Source organism: Vipera ursinii (assembly GCF_947247035.1).
Source record: "Vipera ursinii genome assembly, chromosome: 1".
NCBI classification, from domain to species: domain Eukaryota; kingdom Metazoa; phylum Chordata; class Lepidosauria; order Squamata; family Viperidae; genus Vipera; species Vipera ursinii.
This window is the reverse complement of record NC_139512.1, coordinates 213,544,878-213,565,586: the sequence shown is the minus strand read 5'-3', so window position 1 is coordinate 213,565,586 and position 20,709 is coordinate 213,544,878. Positions and strand designations below refer to the sequence as shown.

General features: G+C 36.9%; 1 protein-coding gene across 3 annotated transcripts in view; it reads right to left on the bottom strand.

The window, feature by feature from the left end:
• CYRIA (CYFIP related Rac1 interactor A) overlaps nt 1-20,709 on the bottom strand; it is a gene marked incomplete at its 5' end in the record, with an annotated part of 92,185 nt that overhangs the window by 36,376 nt on the left and 35,100 nt on the right. For 2 of the 3 annotated variants that reach the window (XM_083349504.1, XM_083349505.1), the window contains 2 exons: nt 9,199-9,234; nt 12,543-12,593. Of the gene's footprint in view, nt 1-9,198; nt 9,235-10,674; nt 10,812-12,542; nt 12,594-20,709 lie in introns of those variants that run through there. The other variant, XM_083349506.1, reaches the window with a different exon arrangement.

Genomic DNA, 20,709 nt, shown 5'->3' with positions numbered 1-20,709 from the left:
GGGTGTCCTTTTTTATCCCTCCACCTACCCATCAATATACAGACTCATATAAAATAAATTTTGCAAGATGAGAATGAGAGGACGTTTTATCCCTGCCCATTCATTCTGCAATATAGGTATTCACCATTTGAACCCACTAGATATTGGGGAAGGGAGTTGTTTTATTTTTACTGGCAGGACCTTCAAAGACTTCTGTAAATCAAGTGCAATTGAGCACTGAAGCCCACAAACTCATTCAAGGTTCCTTATCTGGCAAAGTGGGTAGGAAAATGGCCCATTTAGGGGGCAACAAGATGATGGAAATTCCATTTTAATTTGGTCATCTAGAAAAATCTTTCAGATATATGTGCAATGTGCATTTTGCTAAAAATAAAAGGTAGCAACTAGGAGTGACCTTAGGTTTCAAGGCCATCATTTGGGTGAGCCACGTTAAAGGCCGCGGACTGTGCTGCACAGACATGAAGCATCTATATAACAACAGCTAACTGAGCCAATTACATCTGATAAAAGTTTATTCTGTTATTTGAAAACCTCCTTCTAGCTAGTTGAGGTGTTTTATGGCTTCAGCCTGTCCCTCTTTTATGGCTTGAAGTCAGCAATAAAACACTTTCAAGGAGATGTTCAACTAAGAGGTAATAAGAATAGGAAGAAGGCCTTTTCAAAGTCAGAGAAGCCAGGAAAGAAAAATAAATACAGTTTACCAGCTAAAACAGACTACATGAACAGATCTCCACAACAGAGGCAGGAAAGTTCAGAAAATCCAGAAACCCAGGTTCATGTCAAGGCAGGGGGACCAAACCACAGAATCAAGGTGTTTGTTGTATATAGCATTATGAATGTATTGTCTGTCTGTCTGTCTGTCTGTCTGTCCGTCCGTCCGTCCGTCCGTCCGTCCGTCCATCCATCCATCCATCCATCCATCATCTATCTATCTATCTATCTATCTATCTATCTATCTATCTATCTATCTATCTATCTAATCTCCACATCCTTGAATCAGCGTTGATTCCTGGTGATTACTTGGACAAGTCCATACACTGTTCTTGACAGCATTTTTGGAAGTGGCTTGCCATTGATTTCTGGCTGAGATAGAGTGACTGGCCCAACCCAGCTGGCTTCTCTAGGTTTGCCTAAAAGCTACGGCCTCTCAGTTTCTAGCCTGATACCTTTAACCACTACACAAAACTGTCTCCCAGTCCCTACATATACAAAACCATAAAGCAGGTTGATGCAGTTCTTGGTAGTAAATGAACCTTTAGAAGAACCCATAGTCTTACAAAGCCTCATAATCCTGTCAAGAGCCTTCTTCCTTTCGGGCTTGGGAGGGAGAAGAGTTTATTCTTTTCATCAAGATCAGGAGTATCTTGGCTCTTTTATGACTCGTGGACTTCAACTCCCAGAATTCCTGAGCCAGCATGGCTCAGTATCATTTCTCCTCAGCACAGCTGGCTCAGGAATTCTGGGAGTTGAAGTCCATGAGTCATAAAAGAGCCAAGGTTGCCTACCCCTGATCAAGATGAACTGTTGTATTATCTATAGTTGTGCTTGTGTCAGCACCTTGCTCCCACAGAAAGTATCTGTGACACCTCCTGGGTCTCTGTTTCTTTTTTTCCCCTTTGTGGCACGAATCCATCAGGAGAACCATAACAGAAAATTATATGCTAGCAAGCTCATTAAGAAATTATTTACAAGGCTGACACAGCATGTTCTCTACTTCAAATAAGGTTTTTAATGAATTAGCGTAGCACAAGAGAAAATGGAAGCGCAGTCCCCACACTCAGCAAAAGATTTAAAGAAAAATAGAGAGAATAAAAGTGAAATAAATGGAAACAAATAGCCTTAACTGCTCATCTGCATGCAGTTTGTGTCAGCCCCGTAAGCGGAACCAGGCCAAGAACTCAATTCAACAAGAAATCTAAAACTTTTTTTTTGAGATTGGTTATAATAGCAGACACTTGCAAATCTGATTGTGCTGTAACTCCATCAGCATGAGTTATTGCTGAATGTTATCTTATTTCTCTGGATTTAAAATATGTTTCAGCCACTTTTGCCTAGGTAATGGCTCTTGCATATTTCAATCAAGGTAATCTTCTTTACCCTCTTATCACATTTACTTATCACTCTGAGTTTAATGGGGCCTTTTCCCAAGTAAAGGTGCACAGAATTGCAGCTTAGAATATACATCTTGATTCCAAAATGGTACTTGGAAACTAACATCAACTACATAGAAATTTAGCTGATTTAGAATGTGTGTGTGTTTGTGTGTGTGTGTGTGTGTGTATTTGTGTATGTGTATCTGCTTGTGTCAGCTTCTTCTTTTAAAAAAACTGACTTGTTTCTCACAGACAGCTAGAGGAAATTAATAGATATCTACATTAAACAAGAAAATCTGGAATTGTCCAATGCATGGTTCTTTTTGTAATTAATAGCAAACAGATGATGGAACTTCTCAACATAAATTAATAAGCAAAAATGTATTCTGGCTAAACCAATAGAAATTCCTGGGCAAGGCATCAATCAGGTTTATTTAAAGAAAGACTTAAAATTAACCAGTCCTGTTAATCAATTTAGGACAAAATTTCTTATTGTAACTTGAAACAGGAATCAATCCCTAAAAAGCAAGTAATTGCTAGCTCAGCAATTAGAAAAGCAAAATCAAATTCCAGCAGCTGATTAAAAATACAATCAAGGAAATATCTAACTTGTACAGTGTGCAGAATAGTACTTTTAAATATGGCTTATTTAATAGGAAGCAACTAGAAACTAAAGTTAGTTCAGTACCAAAAGCTGTATATTAAGATCTTAAGACAATTATATTGTACAAAGTTTGTTCTAAAGTGGTTAGTTTTAAGCCATAACAAATCTGCATGATGATTAATCACACACAGACATCCTTCATAGAAAATATCACTTGCTCCTTTCATAATATTAGAAAAGCATGTGATTAAAGTGATCTATTATTCAAAGAAAACAGACATTGGTCAATGATATGAGCAAAGTTAAACATATGCACAGAAGTGGACATTGTGCCGATGTTTGGACAACCCTGCAGTGCTACACAGTGGATTTCCTGTGAAGGAGACATTTAAATCTCACAGCCTGGTCTATAGACATTTGCTCATTCAACATGGCTTCACATGAAGGAAGGATTTTAAAAAGGGACTAACAAAAGCTCAGAAAATGGATTTTGTTAGTGACAGAGTGCCCTCTGCTGTTGGACTTTATGAATAAAATGAAAATGTCTTTCTATCTATTAGCCTGTTTTTCTATGGCTGTTAGTCTGATTTGGTCTAATTAAACAATTAATTCTTCTATATATTCACTAGGTATGTAAATACAAGTTAAAATTTAAAAATAGGTGAGTATATTTTGAAGCATCAGTTTCAAACATCAGAGTACATTTTTAAACATCAGACTATGTTCACATGATAGTGATTATAGGGTAGATATCTATCATGCAGTTCTATATGAATCTACTCTAAAATAAATCCCAGGGATTACAGTAGGATTTATTATTAATTATTTGTAGGAACCATTGTTGCTGAAACAATTCCTTTGGTCCTCATGTATTTCTGACTCACACATTATACTAAGTCATGGATTTTTAACTGCAGGCTAATGAAAAGCACCTGTTAGCTAAGGTTCACCCAACAGACCATGGGTGTCAAACTGGCGGCCCGCGGGCCAGATGCCTCGCACGCAGGCCACACCCACCCTGGCTCTGCAAAGGCAAAAAACATCATGATACAATATGTCATGTGACACGATTGAGTGCAATAGATTAAACCAAAATCAGGTAGGTTAATCACCTACTTTAATTCCTCTACCCTGACTTTGTGTAAGTTTCAATATATGAAGTATTTTACTGGGTTTCTATATGACAAAATCTTCCAACAAACTTGATGAGATTAAAAAAAATGGCAAGACAGATCATCAAAATAATGAAAGTTAACTCCAAATATAGTGAAGGAATTTGGAGGGACATTGTTACGGATTATTATCTTCCCATTTTCAATGTAGGACTGGAATAGATTTAAATGACATAAGGCATGTCCAAATCTTACTCCAGGTCCACAAATGGAGTTAACTAGTTAACTATGAATGCATGTGAACCAAGCCACATTATAGCTTATGTCTTAATCTTATCTGTATATCAGGCTGCTGTATCTTACTCAACATTCCATGGTTAAAACATTCTAGAGTACAATGGATGAACTAGTCATCAATTCTCCTAAAAGAACAGCATTCAAGTACAATACAACTTATTTTGGGTAAAGCTTATAAATACAATGATATAATGTCCTTTTTAATTTGTGTAATTTAAGATGGAAAGCTGAATGAGCGGTCACATATAATATTATCATTTGTGTTTCTTGGTAAGCTTGTAAAGAGTAAGTAATTAATTCTTCAAATTCTCCTTAATCCCAGCCAATTTTCTGATACAGTTAGGAAAAGAAAAAGGCAAAAGACTGATCAAGAAATCTCCACATATACTTTTGATTTAAGAGAATATTCTAGATTTTGGATTTACCATAGGAGGGATCAAGGTCACAAGAGTTCAGGAACCCACTTGCGTATATAGGTGATTTGGGGCTAGTTAGCATCTTTCTGTGTAACACTTCTGAAAGGATTAGTGGGGGTGAGAATAAAATGAGAAAATGCCCTCAAGTGTGCTATACTCAACTTGCAAAGAAAGGAATGATACAAATGTGGTAATTAAGAAACAACGTAAACATAAGAATTACTCATTCATTACTGAATCTGTTCAGCTTATAACAAAAATCTAATGACCATTTGTGTTTAAATTAAAACTTCATAATAATGTTTAATAATTTATTAAAATTTAAAATATATTATTTTTATGGTAATTTATTTTTCATTCAGTTCTATTAACTGCATAAAAATGATGATAGACAGGCAATCTGTAGATGTGAAGATCATTGTCCTGGTGCCTTTATCATATTTGTGGAGTTTGATGTAATTGAACATTTACACTGAAGTCATTTAACTGGGATGAAATCCCATAAATATAAACGAAATGCAGGCATTCACAGTGGACACAAAGTGGGTGTTATTTAAGACCCAATTCCCTCAACATAAAAGTAAGCTAAATCCCAAATCAATTTAAAAGCCTTATTGTTGCTGGGATAAGCTTGTCATTAGAAGATTTGACCACTAAGTGGCAATCTTAGCTTGCTAAAGTAAAAAGCAAAAACTTAAAATCTCCACCCACTCCAGCAGCGCATTGCAGATATTTGATCTTGGAACAAAAATTTGGTGGCAACTCAGAGCACCAATCACAGACAAAGATAAAGGCTGGAATTTATGATATGCTATAATTAAAATGAAAAATTAGCAGGAATAGATTTTTTTAAAAAAATATTGTCAATAGGAATAAGGGATGAAAAAAACAAGACAAGGAAATCCTGGTAAGACTGGCTTCAGGAATGCTTCCCAACCCTTTTACCAGCAATGGCCATAGGAGATGCCTGTATTTTCTTTTGTGTCACAACGTAACATGGGGTGCGGGCAGGTGTGCATGTGTGCATTCACATTTTCTCCTATGTCTGTAACATACTCTTTGTATCTGTTTGTCTGCAACAGTATAATCAATGTGGGTTCCTTTCTGGGTTGTGTGCATGTGGGGATGTGTCTGCGCTCTGTCCCCATGTTGTGTTGTCTTTGTGAACATGTGCCCTGAAGGCATAGGATGAGCTGTTTGGGAATGGTGAGGAGGAGGTGCTCAGAATGTCAGCAACATTCTGAGCCACTAAAGGTAGTGACCATTTGGAAATTATGATGGACTTCCAAAAGCTACTTACAACATGGTTCCAAAGTTACATGGCTATATTTTGGGCACTCGGCAACTGGACTGCATTTACAACTGTTTGTAATATCACATGGTTACATGACCGCGATTTGCAACATTTTTGCCAAAATAAATGGCATTTACTTCTAGTTTTTGACACCCCATGGCAAACGATGAGTTTGCTTAATGACCGCCGTGTTTGCTTAACAGCTATGGTGCTTGCTTGATGACTGTCACAAAAAAATGGTCATCAAATTGGGTTGGTCACCTGGGTGACCTGCTTTACAATTGTAATGGGCAGGCACCATTGCAGTTGTAAGTCACAGATTACCTGCACAACACTGCCAATCTCTGAAGGAATTGTTCAGAATGTATCTATTTATTAACTATGTCTGGTGAGAATAAAGATCCAGATTTGTTCATTTTGCACAGCAGAAAAGCCAAATTGTTTGGCTTTTCTTTCTCTTAATGAGCTATGAACAAGATTTTGTTGTCCAAACTAGCCCTGAAATTTTTTAATAAAGTATTTCATGCACACATAAAACCATATAGCTGAACTATTAAACAACTTCTAGATATAGAAATAGGAAGCTCCAGATTCACATGTATTTCTAAAGCTTTCAGGTGCTGGCAGTGGCACTGGACTTCCCCTACCACTTTGAAAAGGGTGGTACAGTTTCCTATCCTTTTTAGATAGATAAGTATGGAAACTGTAGCATAAATACTATGATAATTCTCCACCCCCAAAAAAGTTCCCAGCAATCACTGCTCTTCTGACACAGAATCTCACCCACAGTGGTTCTTATTATTTCCAAAACTTATCCTACACTAACTCATAATAAGTATTTTTTTATAAAAATTTAAGAACCATGTTGGTTCAGCCAAATGCATATTTATTCCAGCATATTGTTCCAGAAACGATCAAGATTCAAATGAATCGGGTAAATCCACACAAAAAAGACATGAATATAAAAGTGTCCTTTTGCCTGATTTCCCTAGTAATGTATTAACTGTGCCTCATGGGCAAAATATGGGATGTAAATAATAAAAATAAGACATTTCTTCTGATACTGGAGAAAATACATACCGGTAATATCATTTGTAGTAGCCAAAATTAATTCATGAAAAACAAACCTATCATACTTTATTTAAAGCCACCCAACCTGATCGCTATTATGAATAGAATAGAATAGAATAGAATAGAATAGAATAGAATAGAATAGAATAGAATAGAATGGAATGGAATGGAATGGAATGGAATGGAATGGAATGGAATGGAATGGAATGGAATGCTGGAAGGGACCTTGGAGGTCTTCTAGTCCAACCCCCTGCTCAGGCAGGAAACCTATACCATTTCAGACAAATGGTTGTCCTTCTTAAAAACTTCCAGTGTTAGAGCATTCACAACTTCTGGAGGCAGGTTGTTCCACTGACTAATTGTTCTAACTGTCAGGAAATTTCTCCTTAGTTCTAGGTTGCTTCTCTCTTTGATTAGTTTCCATTCATTGCTTCTTGTCCTGCCTTCAGGTGCTCTTCTTTGTGGCCACCCCTGAGATATTGGAACACTGCTATCATGTCACCCCTCGTCCTTCTCTCCAATTCCAATTCCAGCAACTATTCTTTATGTGTTAGCCTTAAGTCCCTGATCATCTTTGTTGCTCTTCTCTGTATTCTTTCTAGAGTCTCAACATCTTTATTACATCGTGGTGACCAAAACTGGATGCAGTATTCCAAGTGTGGTCTTAGCAAGCATTGTAAAGTGGTATTAACACTTCACGTGATCACGTAACACTTCATATGATATTTTAGAGTAAGTTATAAAGACCCATCTTCTTTGATTTGTTATGGAGCTTCCACTGTTCATCTTTAATCAGTGACTCAGACTCTAATTATTACTGTATGTAACAGAGATTCCCTTTCTCCACATTTTCCACACCATGCATGAATTTAAATTTTCCATAAAAATGTATTTGTTGTGGTGCAGACTATTATAAAAATAAGAGAGCATGTATAAGTATATCTTTCTACAATTAAGAAAAAGAGTACTATTATTCTATAACTAAGGAAAAAAGAGTAGATGAAAATTTATGTAAACGAACTCTGAAACCTTATGTCTGCATAAGGTTTGGTTAGGAGAACAGGATATTGACAGAAGAAAGAATAATACAGGATTGGGAAAGTAGTAATGCTACCCATTTTTCTGCTTCTTTTATATTCATGTGATTTATTCATTATTTCCATCTGGGAAATTGCACAGTTTCATTACCTTTATCAATAAGTTTATTTATTTCATAGTATGCTAACTATATAAGACTTCAATAATTTCAGGTACAGACTTTTGTTAATAACACAATCTAGCTTTCCAATAAGATATTTATGAGCAAATAATGGGAGGCAAAACCTATCAAACACAAGATATAAACTATTAAGTGAATATTGGATTAGGATAAGTATAAAATATAAAGTTATGCTGAAGTCACTTCAGTTATCTGAAATGGATAATTTAGTCAGTTCCTTTTTAGGCATCTGGTTCATATGGTATGTTGATTTATTTTACAAATCTTGATTTAGAAATGCTTTGTTGTGTGAAGCTTGTGCCATATTAAACTCTTTTATATATATATATACATTTTAGCTTATTTTGGAGAAGTCAATGCAGGTAATCCTCGTTTAGCAACCACAATTGGCACCAGTAACACAGTTGTTAAGTGAAGCAGTTACTAACTGAAACACCAACCGTGCTTATGATCTTTACTTCCAGCTTTCATTTGCTTTCTAGACCCATGAAGGTTGTAAGTATGGGTCAAAAAAGTTATTTTTTCACCACTGTAGTAACTGCAAATGATTGCTATATGAGGCAATCACTAATGTATACATGTCAGACAGCACATTTCAGGAATTCGTTTTGCATCTTGCACAAAAACATCAGGTATAATCAACTAATACTAGAAACTAACATGTTTCACATTAGCTATGGAAGTTTTGACCATGTCAGCAGTATTAATAACATAAACACTTCACTAATTTAAGAAAACTGAAGTTATGTATTTTATGAAAATATACTCTTTCCATTTTTTAATTAGCTAATGATCCAAAATAAGCTGCTTTGGCATTATATGTTTTAGGAGGTGTACAACCGAAGTGCTAATAAGGAAATCTGAAGAGATCAGGGTTTCTCAATTCATTCACAGCTAAAGACATATTCACTAATATGTACTGTATATATGAAGATATCATTAATTACAGAGAGAACCACATAGAGATAGGACCTAAACCTTTTGAACTGAGGTGTACATTTATACATAAATAAAACTGACTAGATTTAAAAAATATCTAAAAACAATATGCAATTTACACTGATGTACTTGATACAATGACTATTTTCTTACCTGATAATGTATTTCTTTTGAATCAAGTTCTCCAATCTGTAAAATCAGAATTGTACAATCAATTACACCTCATAAGGACTGGAATTGTGTGTGCAGACATAGAAAAACTCTGTTCAAACATTTTATTTGCCTTCATTTTTTATGGTTTCTTATTGAGCTACCAAAATCTTGCTTAATATCAATGTATAGTTCAACATTCATAATCTTTTTTACATTGCATGAAGACATGGATAACAGAGAACGAAGCATCTTGTTTATGGATAGACGCAAAATGTTACATGGAGGTGTGTCTATATATAGAAGGAACCAGACAATAAAGGATTTACTTTGGCCACGTCATGCGTGCAAATTCATTTGGGAAGTCAGTGATGCTAGGAATGGTTAGTGGATCAAGAAGGGGCATGCAAGGATAAAAAAAAATGTATATCCCACACCTGAAAGAAGCTGTGCTTGATAGGGTAGCATGGAGAACACTTGCCTATAAAATCACCAATCACAACTGAATGGTTAAAATTAACTACCTAAGACAGGGATGTCAAACTGCCGGACCGCGGGCCAGTTGCATCATATGGAGGCCGCGCCCACACCCCAACTCTGGCAATGCAAAAGAAGTTGTGATATGTCACGACACGTCACGTGTCGTGGCGAGTTTGACACCTGTGACATAAGACAATAAAGGGTCATCATTTCAGAGATATTTCTTTACCTAAACAGAGAAACAGAATGAGCAAGGGGAAAAAAAGCAGTGGGGGTGGGTTCAACTTCCAATTTCTTGCTGGCATGATCACAGCTGATCCCCCTTCAGCACCGAAAGGTGGGACTGGTCTACCTAGCATCTAGAGGATCAGAGCATGACTGGTCTACTGCTTCTCCAGGTGACAGCACAGGAGCACCAAAGTGACCACAAATGTTCCAGACAAATTTTGTACCCATTCTGTAAGTTAGCCCATTTGAGGTACCTTGGTTCAAAAAAAAATGTTGCCTTATGATGCATTATTTCACCCACTTAAAGGTTATAGGCACAAGAGTCTTAGTAGTATATAGAGATTCCCAGAAAAAGTGAGATTAGATCTACTTATAATAGTCATATCTTTAACTGAGCTACTGAATAACCCACAACTGGTTGGATAAAAACACCTCACTAAAATCAAACAGCTTGCTTATAAACCACAGTCTCTAGAATTCACCCAGTGCACTAAGCCCAAATCAACCAGACCAATTAGGGGTTCAGCGGAAGGCGTGAGCCTGATCAGGATACATGACTTTAAAATCCATTGCCAATCTGAAAATCAAGCTTGAGACAGTCTGATATTATGACCTATGTTTCTTCCCACTTTCATTTCACAATTTTATTCTCATCACAAAATAGACTACTAGAACTGTAGAGATATTATAAAACCATCTAGTTTTCTTTTCCCTATTTATTCCTAATACTTATAACATTTAATTAAAAGCCATAAAATTAAAGGTACATACTTTGTTTCAATATTATTAAGATGCAATCCAAACTTTTTGCTGGATATTCCAATATTTAAGCAATGGGCATGCTGTGTATCCCTCTACAATCTCAGAGTCCTTCAGATTTAAGTCAGTAAGTGTCATGATGATGTTTTTACACCAGCATCACTATCACTTCCGAGAATTTAAATAGTTCCAAAAGAGGAAGGGGAAATTTCTATTTTGATACTACTCTTAACTGTTGGTCAGCATTTATTACAGAGGAAGTATATACATATGTAGTAAAACTAGTTAGAAAATAGGGGAAATCTAGAAGAACGTTGATGAGGAAATTGGTGCGTGATTAAAAACTCCATGTTTTTTTCAAATCATTATATGCATTTTGAAAATCATTTCAACTACTAACACTTAAATTTAAATACGGAGAACCAACTATATCTTAGCATCACATAAATCTGTTGACCCTGAATCAAAGTTTCTACACATACGGTATATTATATTAAATAAATATAATACATTATATTAAATATAATGTACAATATAATGTAAGTACACCTATACTTACTAAAGGTGTGGTATAAATCAAACAAATAAATTAAAAATAAATTTATAATTCAGCAGCATTATTAATTCTGGGTAGTGTTATGTTTTCATATTTGGTTTCCCACATCCATTTTTAAAAAGACCATCCGTCATAAACATTTATAACATACTCTGTAACAATAGAAAAGGAATGCAAAAAAAATGTCTGCAGTATATCTAATAAGCCTGACTGCAGAATGAATAATCGAATGAATAATCTGATATCAGCAATTATTTAGGATTATATGAATGAATGATCAGATTAAAAAGGAATTTAAAGATCAATTACCTTAATGACCTTTCCTTAATAATTCAAATGATGATAATGTAGGAAGCTCTAATAATACATTTGTTAAATTGGGACAAGGGACCTATGGCCTCCAGATTTTTAGACTTCTAGATCTCCAGATATCGAAGTCTCATTACCTCAGATATTTATATAGAACTGATGAAAAACTGAAATCTACAGACATCTAGGTGGTTGCTTATCTCCAATTATTTATAATCCTGTATCCTAGTGGGGATCTGTTCACTAGTTTCTTAGTACCTACTAGATTTCTTGCACTTGATGGCTATCTAGCAGGGACTTGTCCAGGTAATTTCTGAGAATGGGACATGATTAAATGAAAGAAGAAAAATCTATCTATCTATCTATCTATCTATCTATCTATCTATCTATCTATCTATCTATCTATCTATCTATCTATCTGTCTATCTATCCAGGGCTTTTTCTCTCATAGAACGCTCAGAACGGAGTTCCGGCACCTTTTTTGGATGGAACCTTGTAGGGTAGGCAAGGTGAGTTGTATGACATTGTGTGAGTTCCGGCACCTTTTTCTTTTACAAAAAAAGCACTGTATCTATCTACCTACCTACCTACCCAACCACCCACCCACCCATCCATCCATTCATATCTCTCTCTCAAAAAAGAAAAAGAAAAAAGAAAATTACAACATTGCCTCCTAGAAATTATGCATGGAAACAGCCCAGAACTTTGTATGGAAATACTTAAAAAAAAGAAAGAAACAACACATGCCTAGAAAATTTTTAAAAAAGGTAAAATGAATACTTGAAGTGGGTAAATCTGAGAAGCATTTTTACCAGTTTGCCTTTTGACAGAGAAGTATTTAATGTTTGGATAAATTTACCAAAGCAGCTATTTGTGAGAGTGCTCATATTATTCTTAATAACTTCTTTTTAGATCATAACACTTACAGCTATACCAATGGTATTTTTTCAGGAAAAATAATTTAATTACAAAAAAATCTCCCTCCCAAAGAATTTATTCAACTTTGTAAACTCACTTGTTTAAAAATTCTCCAATTTCTTCTGGAGATCTAAGACGAAAAGGAAACCTGCAAATTTAAACAGAATGTTAAGTTATTGTAATTCATTGGTTTAAGGAAATTTATTTATTTATTTAATTTAATTTGTATACTACAAAAAAGGTAGACTATGTAATTTTATATATACATGCTGATAAATACCAGCCAGTATTTAGCATTTGGAAGTCTTTCATCAATGTATAGGCTGATTAAGACATTGGGAATATTCCCTTCCATACAAATTATCTCATGTAGTGTTTTGCAGTTTGACGTTACATTTAAAACATTCTTCCTGTGACATTCTTAAAACTTTCAAGCAAACTTCCTTCTCTTTTTACATATTAAATAGACACTAAGAAAGTATTTTTGAAATACAGAACCAGGATTATAGAGGGGCTATTTCCAGTCAAAGGCTCAACCACTAAGCTCAAACATGTTCCGATAATTTGGTCATCTCTTGCTCATCATCAGTGATTCAGCTACAGTACTGCTGATTGTTCTCAGAATCACATAGACAAGGTGGAACCACTGAATTCATTTGTTGTCTTGTTGAGTAAACCTTAACCGAAATGAAGAAAAATAAGCGTCCTCCAGACCATTATAACTATAAGAACAACAAACCAGGGCACTTTCTAGGTAAAACTGATCTCCAATGTTTAAACCAGGGGTCTTCAAACGTGGCCCTTTTATGACTTGTGGACTTCATCTCTCAGAATTACGGGAGTTGAATTCCACAAGTCATAAAAGGGCCAAGTTTGAAGACCCCTGGTTTAAAACATCCCAGCAGAGGTACATTAGTACCATTTTGTCTGCCTCCTCTTCCTCCTCCTCCTCCTCCTCATTCCACGCAACTCCAAATGACTCAGGATGGTTCACAGATAGATAACATTAAAAGGAATAAAACCATACAAGAATAAACAAGAATACAAGATGACAAGATGACAGAGAAGAGCAAAAAAAAACCCCCACAAAACTTAAAGGGGCTTTTCCTGATGGTCCCCCTCCTGCTGGTTTTTCAAAGAGCATTGAAGGGCTAGTTCTTGCTTAGGCTCACCAAAGGCCTAAGCAAGAGCTTCAATGCTCTTCTGAAAAACAGCAAGATGGGGACCATCAGGATCTCATGGGAAACCTCATTCCAGAAGGCAGGCATTGTGCCAGAGAAGGAGTGCTTCCAAGACCCCAACAAATGGCATTGTTTAAGTGAAGACATCTAGTGTGGGCCAAAACACCCCTGGTTGAATCAGCTTGGCTGTTATGATGGGGGATAAGCACAATCCTGAATCACACTCAGAAGCAAACTGGCAATGAATACAGTTCGTAGGCAGGAGGAGTGTTACATGTTTATGAGGCCTTCCAGGGCAATCCCTGTACAGTGTATTGCAGCAGTGAAGTCATGATTTATTTATCTGGGAATAAAAATATTTTTCCCTCTTATCCAATAAAATGCAAAGTTATTTTACAGTCACTGAGAACGAGACAGTTGAAACAGGTAAGTATTATTTTTCTAATTGTTAGATCCAAAACCAAGAATAACATGTGATTCTTCCAAGATCAGCTTCCTTATTGTTTTTAGAATAGACAGAGCTGGAAGGGGCCTTGGAGGTCTTCTAGTGCAGCCCCTTGCTCAAGCAGGAGGACCTATACCATCTCAGACAGGTGATTGTCCAGTCTCTTTTTAAAAACTTCCAGCAATGGAGCACCCACAATTTCCGGGGGTAAGCTGTTCTACTGGTTGATTGTCCTCACTGTCAGGAAGTTTCTCCTTAATTCCAGGTCGCTTCTCTCTTTGATCAGTTGCCAACCACTGTTTCTCATCCTTTTAATACTCATGAACAAACTTTTGAGAGAAAAAGGACTCTACTATCTGCATATACTCTGTAAACTATTAGGGAGGGACTGTCTTCATCCTTTCGCTCACAGGTGACATACAGACTGAGTTGCTTCTTACTCCTCTAGAATACACTCCCTCCTTCCTGAAAATCCACTGTATATTCCATTACACTCACCTTCCTAGGGTGGTAGAGAAATGTCTCAAATTCAGAGTCAACCACCAATTACGTCAATACATTACTTTTTGTGGACTTCCTTTCAAACCAAGAATATTTTAATCATTTAAATACCACAGCAATCACTTGTTCTTCTAGATCAGGGGTGTCAAACTCACAACGTCACATGACGTGTCGCAATGTATTGTGACTTTTTTTTGCCATTGCCGGCAAAAATGGGGTGGACGCAGTTTCGCTATGATACAATCGGCCTGCGGGCCGGCAGTTTGACACCCATGCTCTAGATCAGGACTTTTCAACCTTTTCACCCATTGTACAACTTTTAGGATATGGCAACATCTGAGTACCACCAGTCGCCTACCAAGGTGTCAAAAACTTGATGACCAAAAGAAAAAAAAAAGTGATGAAGTATAGGTAGTCCTCGACTTACAACAGTTCGTTTAGTGACTGTTCGAAGTTACAATGGCACTGAAAAAGTTCCCCCCAAGCCACAGCCGAGCAAGACACCTGCCTGCTCGCCCGGCGGTGCTTTTCCTCTTTTCTGAGGTTTTCATTGTTGTAAGCATTTCTGTTGAGGATTGGCTGTGGGGGTGGGGTGGGGAGTGTTTGGTTTTTATCCCCCCCCACTCTGCTGGGAGGTTGCAGCAGGTTTTGGTCACTTCACATCACCCTGGGACACTGTGACCATCATAAATATGAATCAGTTGCCAAGCATCTGAATGTAAATAACAAACCCTGGAGATGCTGCAACATTCCAGCTGATCGGTGCTTCTTCTGGGCTCAGCAGAAGCACCGGGATCAGTGCCGAGCTCCAGCTGGAGCCTAGCACTGATCCTGGTGCTTCCACTGAGCCCTGACAGCCCCAAAGAAGCGCTGATCCTGGGGCTTCCGCTGAGCCCTGACAGCCCTGCAGCTCTAGCCATCTCTCGTTCAGGCTTGTGTGGTGCTGCCATTCCCCTCCCCCGCTACCACTTTTCTAGGATGGTCGTGTACCCCCTGCCACGTGCCAATGTACCACAGGTGGTACCTGTACCACTGATTGAAAAGCCCTGCTCTAGATGACCCAAATCTTCATATTATGCAGTTTAATTTCTGACAACATGCAAAGTCATTCACAATAGTGACTTTCAATTAGACAAAAGGTATGCTGAGTCTCCACCTTGTGGAGAAGTAATATTTTGCTGTGTACTCCTAGAACTCTCTTGGTCTAGACAGGTTAATTGCATGACCCTTCTTAGAGCTTAGAACAAACATGGATCTACTTCACAACTGCCTTCCATTAGATACCTATGAGCAGATATAACCCTGATGTAATAAACTCCATGTACCTAATGTTCTGCATTATATACGGTAATTTGGCAGAATTATTACATTTGCCTATCCCGATTAGTATCTATATTCACTGTAATTCCTAACCCTTATACCTTTCTTAAAATGACGTTCTTTTTAATTAAATGCCCACTTTCAACCAGCAAAAGTCTTCCAAGTTTTTCCCTGAGCCAAATATAAACTATTGTTACTTGAGCTACTTTTAAAAACTTTTTTAAACAAAGAGCAATTCTTTATGTTATAACAAATTTCAAGTTCCTTGTTTCAGAAGCAATTGACGATGTATAGTATTAAAGGCTATCATAAGAGAAGGAAGGTGCAAATTTCAAATTTGTTCGCGTACTTCAAAATTCAAGATGCCTATGGTAGTTTTTAGTTATCAGCTTACAAAAATGATAAATTGCAGCAGTGTAACATCAAGGGACGCGGTGGCTCAGTGGGTTAGGACGCTGAGCTTGTCGATCAGGTCGGCAGTTTGGCGGGTCAAATCCCGAGTGCCGCGTAGCAGAGTGAGCGCCTGTTACTCGTCCCAGCTTCTGCCAACCTAGCAGTTCGAAAGCACGTAAAAATGCAAGTAGAAAAATAGGGACCACTACGGTGGGAAGGTAACAGCGTTCCGTGCACCTTTGGCGTCTAGTCATGCCGGCCACATGACCACGGAGACGTCCTCGGACAAGCGCTGGCTCTTCGGCTTTGAAACGGAGATGAGCACCGGCCCCTAGAGTTGGAAACGACTAGCACGCATGTGCAGGGGAACCTTTACCTTTACCTTAACATTTAGGTGACAGTGAGGTAGTGAACAAATCCATTTAACTGTATTTTCTAAATGGCCAATTCTGAACTTGTAACACAGCAGTCAACTATGTGTTCTGAGAGAAAAGCCAAGTTTGAGCAATCACACTTTACAATCAATTTAACTCAGGGCAATACACAACTGCTGCTGTGGAAGTTTCCTGCTGTGAAAGAAAATGAAGTCATTATCCCCCCACCAAAAAAGAGGGGGGAGGAGTGCAACAACACAGTCAAGAGCAACTTACAATATGACTAACAGGATAAAATATTCCAAAAGAAAATGTCTAGGTCCCAAACAAGTTTCCAATAATATTTTGTTTGCTCTCAATTGTTTTTCTCACTCCTCTTTTCAAAATGGCACATTAAACAGAAACAAAAGATGTCCTTCAGGAAATATGGGTCAGCCAGCCTTTCTGTCCTTCTCTTACTGATTTTGATTTGATGTAGAAATATTATAAAGTTAACTTCCATTGCAAATGGATGTTTTCAAGAGGTGCTCTGGCAACCACAATGTTAATCTTTCATCTCTAGTTCATTCAACATCTGATGAAGGATGAGTCATAGAATTGTTAAGCTTGTCTTAACATTCTCTTTGCTCTGCAGATGAGTAAGCAGTTCCTGAAGAATGCAGAATAAATATTTACCTTCATTCTTTATTTTATATTAAATAAACAGTTGGTTTTTTTAACACTTGCTGATCTTTTATGGCTTAGAAGCCAAGGATGGACCTGCTGGTATTTGAATGGCAGTCTTCCAAAAAATATTTGGCTTGTAGACTACACAGAGAAGTTAAAGACACCATCTTGGAGGAAAGCAATGGCAAACCATACCACAGAATCACCAGGAGTCATGTCTGGCCTAAGGGAGACGGAAAATTTAAGTTTCGCTTTAGCTTATTCTCTAACTAAATACAGGTAATCCCCGACTTACAAGAGTTCATTTAGTGACCGTTCAAAGTTATAGCAGCAGTGAAAAAGTGACTTATGACCATTTTCACAGTTACGACCCTTGTAGCATCCCCATGATCATGTGATCAAAATTCAGATGCTTGGCAACTGGTTCATACTTGTAACCGTTGCTATGTGCCAAGGTCATGTGATCCCCTTTTGCAACCTTCTGACAAGCAAAGTCAATGGGGAAGACAGATTCACTTAACAATCAGCTTACTAACTTATCAACTCCAGGTTACTAATTTACCAAGTGCAATGACTCACTTAATAACTGTGGCAAGAAAGGTCGTAAAATAGGGCAAAACTCACTTAACAAATGTCTTACTTAATAGCAGAAATTTTGGGCTCAATTGTGGTTTTAAGTCAATGACTATCTATAGCAGTTCCTATGGGATGGATTACAGATATGTTAACACAGAAATCAGCAATTTGTCTACCTCTCAATTTAAATGACAATTCTTTGGACTTCACATGGAATCACAGGATGTAGGTATACTGGCAGATGTATAAATGATGAGTTAAAAACAACAAGGTGTTTCTTTGACTCCGTGTTAATGTGAAATGCAGAATGGATTCCATTCAAGGCCTCCAGCTGTGTACTGGCCACCAGCACGCAATCAAACATAATAGTAACACAATAAAAACATGTTAGGGATTAATATTATTGTGCTGTTGGACAGACATCTTATTTCTCAACTCAGTTAAAATTTCAGGATAAAAAATTTCCAGGTTTTTTTTTAATAAGTTTGTGTATATTCTTATATTTTTCTTTCCTTCTTCTACTTTCATTGTATAGAATAACACAAATAGCATACCTAATAGAAAATTACATTTCAGATATATCTGAGGTGTGACTGGAACTGACAACCATGCAGTTAATCTTTTGTCAGTATAATTAATAACATTTCCTGGAAATTAGCTCTCTACTCTGAGAGAATCAGGACAGGTTACCCATATGAACTAAGATGCACAAGCTGACGGGCAAAATAATCTTTACAAGTCTTAACATAATTTCCTGTAAGAATAAAATTAGAGAGCTAAATTATGATATTTCATCACATGGTTAGAAACAGAAATATAATCATAGGGCTGGAAGGGGCCTTGGAGGTCTTCTAGACCAGGGATAGGCAACCTCGGCTCTTTTATGACTCATGGACTTCAATTCCCAGAATTCCTGAGCCAGCTGGCTCAGGATTTCTGGGAGTTGAAGTCCATGAGTCATAAAAGAACCGAGGTTGCCTACCCCTGTTCTAGACCAACCTCCTGCCCAAGGCAGGAGTTCTTATTCCATCATAGATAAATGGCTGTCCAGTCTTTTCTTTAAAAATCTGCAGCAATGGAGCACCTACAACTCTATTCTTCCAAGAACTAAAGGCTGATCAAAATCTAAAGGCTGATCAAAATTATTGATCAACTGTTAATTGATCAATTGATCATCAAATAAGCATCAGAAAAAATATCCTGAAGTTCAGGAAAATACCTGGATAAGCAAATTGAATGTTTATTGTTGTAAATAGCAGCTTTTTTAAAAAATCAAGGCCTAAGACTGAAGAAATGTTGAAATAAAAAATATATATTTAGCTTAAATTGGGATTTATCCTGGCCTATCACCATAATAAAATTTGAATCTAGTGCAGTATGCATGATTCTCATGTAAGGAGCATCGTGCGGAAAACAGTCAAAGCCAATGATTTTATTATGAAATAAAAACTGTAAAAGATGTTTAAAACCCTATAAGATTACCATTAAAAAAAGGGAAGAGAAAACCTCAGTGAAAACACACCCTGTATTTTTGCAACTCCTAAAATTAATTGTGCAGAATTCAACTGTGGCATATCTAGTCAAAACCTCAGCACCTCATCTTCTCAAGATAGACAAGTGTTTTGATCTTATATAGGAGGGGGATCACAAATCACAGTACAGCGTGCTTTTCCTTTTATGGACAAAAAGCAGAAGAAAGGCAACTCAGTTCAGTAAAATGCTCGTTTCAGGCGCTAACTTAAAAAAAATGTGCAACTTGTAAGGCAAGTCTCCCTTCCTCTCTTGGCGAAAATGCACACATCCTGAATAAAACAAACACCACTTTTCTTTTCTCAAATATTGGGTGAGTTACATTTTGTTCCTGTGAGCATAAATGCATTCTATGTATTAGTTTTCATAATGGTTTAAATATGAGCGTGGTTTTATCAGTATTATTCGATTCATTTTTAAGACAGATAAAGCTGAACAGAAGAGTAGCAAAAATGCACTTACGCATTAGTTGCTATTTACAGTTTTCACAGGTGTCCTTTGGTACATTGTCTCTCTCTATCAACATGCTAAATGCTGCCTTGGATTTAAAAAAGTACCTTAACACAACTAGGAGAAAAAGCTGAACAGCTAATTAAAAATCCACTATCAGTCAGCTTGTATAAGTATCAGGAATATTATACAGGCAATTTCCTCGGGGGCTTGAAGAATCTTGTTATGTCCTGCTTTAGATGTCCTAATTTAGATCATATGCAATTGAATGTGACAGTATTCATATGGCACCAGAGAGGGTTTTTTCCCCTCTGGAGAAGAAAATATTTTTTCTAATTATTTGACTTCTTTAAAAAAAAATGATACATAAATCAAATCTCAGAAACAGCCCAGATATCAGAGTTAAAAGGACAGGGTAGGACCACAGGCCATCACCCAGGCGCTTGAAAGAGAAACAATACCACAAAAGCTTGATGACAAATAAAGAAGATAAAATTGTGCACTGCAACTAAAGTGTATGTTTAGTCTCTGATATTAAACCAGTACTATTGTGGCTGGACCGAGTAGTCCTGCACAAAACAGATGATGGGAAAGAAATTCATTTTTTTACGGAAGTTTTCCTTAATCCAGTATTGTCAGATATATCAAAATATAAGAGATTTAAAACATCCATCACCCTTCAACTGCCTTGGCAATAATGAATAGTATAGTTTGACATAGGACAATAGGACAATGACTTCTATATGAAGTTTACAAAAAAAATGTAGATTTTTTCATACAATGTTGTCTGCAGGTGAAAAATTTACATAGTTTTGAACTGTATTTACA